Genomic DNA, 3,155 nt, shown 5'->3' on the forward strand with positions numbered 1-3,155 from the left:
TAAGTCTCATAAGATTTCACAAACATTTGATTTTTGATACCACAGCTTCTGTCACTGTTCTTTAGCCAACACAATAAACCCTGATCATTCCCAAAACCAGTCCCGGCCGGACATCCCTACGTTGATAGATAACCAGCCGTAAGCCCTACCAAGAATGTTAGCAGTCGTACCATAAATCAGTTAGCCGGCAACAACGGATAGACGAGTTACATTAACAAAGTACCAGCACTGAGGTCTAGAGCAAGAGCATCAAAGACATTTTTGTTACCTTTTTAATAACGCCGTGTTTATGTGACCAGTGGTACGTTTTCCAACATGTCTTGAGATGAATAAGTGGCTTGCCAAACAAAAAATGCAAGAGTGTAGTTTAAAAGAAAAGTCATAGTGCTATTCAAACCTTTGTAAAGGATAATGTTACAGGATCAGTTATGACGGTTTTGTCAGCAGGAACCTAAACCACGTTTGGTTCATACGTTATATTGCACCGAATACATAACCACAAGAGAGTCGTAGGTCATGATTTGGTAGAACGAATCATAGTGCAGTACAAGATGACAGTAAAGCACTGAATTGTCGGAAGTTGATGTGCCCTGAAACACAGCGAGTTTTTTGCGTTCCGTCAGCGTTTCTGATGAGGTGACAGTCTTCCTCCGCCGTCTCCCAGCGGTCGGTGCCGTCGCCGTACCGATTTTATTACGCTGTCTATCTCGCTATCCGAAGACAGGAGTAGTTATATTCTAACATTCTGCGTGGTGTCCGTTTGTTCTAAGTCGTGTCACCCTACCACTTTCGCGCAACGACGTTCTGAGCGGGTTTTTTAGGGAACTGACTAGTTTGGACCTGGGACCTGTTGCTGGTAAGGAGACGCCAGACCACACATGACATGTAGAGTTCAGTGAGACTAGCCATGATATAATCAAATACTTAATGGTTTCAGCGTCAGCTCCACTGCATCCCTGTAAAAGAATCTTAATACTAACTAAATTTAGTGGAAGGGGTTCAAGGCTTTCCTATTTTTAATTAGCTGGTAAAATAACGTCGAAAAAGAAGTTAAGTTTATCATTGGAAATTTTATTCTACTCACAAAACATTGTTCATAAATTGCACTATTGATAAAAGGAAATATTTTAATACGGGATGATAAAAACCAACTGCGTTCAACAAAAAATGTGAACGAATATTCCCTGAGTGGATTTCCAAGTTCTACAATGGATCGAAGGATGACCTACGCCATATCACATCTATAATCTAGGTTTAAATTAAGTTTCACAAAAGAGAAAACTATCAAAATGGTCTACAGTGACCCTCAATTAACTTTAATTACTTATTTAACTTGTCGTAAAGTACCATGGCTGATGTGGCTTCTCAATAATTATATAACAGAAAAATCATCGCGTTACAGATTTTTACTTCACGTAGCAAACGAGAATACCATGAGCTTTAATTGACGATCGACACTAGTATTACGAAAATCGGGGACGTAACAGATGAGACTTCTGCAGTTCTGAGTGAAGCCTTATGCGCTCAAAAATTCGGCATCGCGTGCGTTCATTACCTTGTCGTTGGTTATGCAGCGTCAGAGGGCGGCGGGCGACGCAGCTCCATACAACTCGCCGTCTTGGAAGCAAGTGACTCCTAACTTCTCCTTACTACAATTTACCGAAGTTGGTTTAAAAAAAACTATCTGGCTGTGTTATCATCTGACCAATCACGGTCTCAATGTTAACCTTAAGCTCCGCCTACAAAAATTCTGTCCATCCAATGAGAAACGTTATACTTTTCGTGGTGGGGCAATATTTTTAAAGATTGCAACGTAACAGAGACGCGAAAAAGTCTCACGCTAAAATTTGCAGCTGGTGTGGCCCTTTTAGTGTTATCGTAAGATCTATACTGTTCTTCTGGAGGGCTGTAGCTTTTAACATGGGGTGGGGGGTTGGTCCTGGTGGTTAGCTGACAACATGGGTGTCCGTCCGTCATCGTAGGGCCTTCTAGCTTAACACTGTTCTGCTCTCGGCTTCTGTTCTCGTTTCTCCCCTCGGAACTCCGTCTGTCTGACGGTGGGAAGGTATGACATGCATTTAGGTATTCTTGTGCTAGTCTGTGGTATTCTATTTGCTCATTCGTTACTCGTATTAATTTGGTTAATTTAATGTAACGATTTATTCGGAGCTATGTGACATACTACTGGATATGCTTATCATGTCAGGGTTTTCATGGAAGGTGTTGGATTTGCCTGACACATTACATATCACCACCCTTCCAACTTAACTTTAGCACTGAAGTTAGGCAATGGTTGAATCGTTGTCTAGGTCAGTCAAAAATTATTCCTTTATCGAAATTTTGTTGCCTACTGTTCAGCCACGTTATTCTGGTTCTATGCTAGTTTGTATTACTAACTAATATTTTTATATTCTTCCACATTATTCTCAAAAATATGTTTGTATTGACAAGAGAAGAATATTTTTACGCTATTATTATTTATTTTGAATTATTTTCTTTCTTTATTTATGTGTGAAGTTCGTTTTTTAAGAATTTTGTTATCGAAAGTGAGATGTCCTTCACATCGATTTTCTTAGAAATATTTTTTTTATAAATGTAGTAATTAAGTAAAATCTATTCCTAACACGTTTTATAAATATCATGTACAAGTAAAATGTTTTTGTTTCTAGACACTCATTTCAACATTGTTACACTAATAAATAAGAATTATTCCCAAGAATTGCTTTGACAAAGAAATATACATACACAAGAATTGAGATATTATCCTAACAAGTGGTTCAAATGTTAAAAAAAGGGAAAATGTCCAACAAGAGAATTTTTTATTCTTTGTTTTTATATGGAGAAAATAAGTAAAATATAGTTATTCATTTATTTTTATGAAGAGAAAATAAGTGGCATATAGTTTTAGTGTTTATTATGCCTTACTTTTGTTCTTTATATACTGTCCATTTCAGAACTAATGACTTACTTTTAGCGATAGTATACTTTTTACTTAAGTCCATAGTCAATGACTGTTATTTTGTAGTTTATTAGCTGTCTGGTGTGCTTAACTTATTTAGTTTTTCACACGTTTCTTTTGCACAATTCCTAAATCACATAATTTGATTTCACATATTCACACAATCCTTTGAATGTTTAAGCATGAGGTTGGCGAA

This window comes from Schistocerca serialis, chromosome 8 (genome assembly GCF_023864345.2).
Source record: "Schistocerca serialis cubense isolate TAMUIC-IGC-003099 chromosome 8, iqSchSeri2.2, whole genome shotgun sequence".
Classification (NCBI taxonomy): Eukaryota; Metazoa; Arthropoda; class Insecta; order Orthoptera; family Acrididae; genus Schistocerca; species Schistocerca serialis.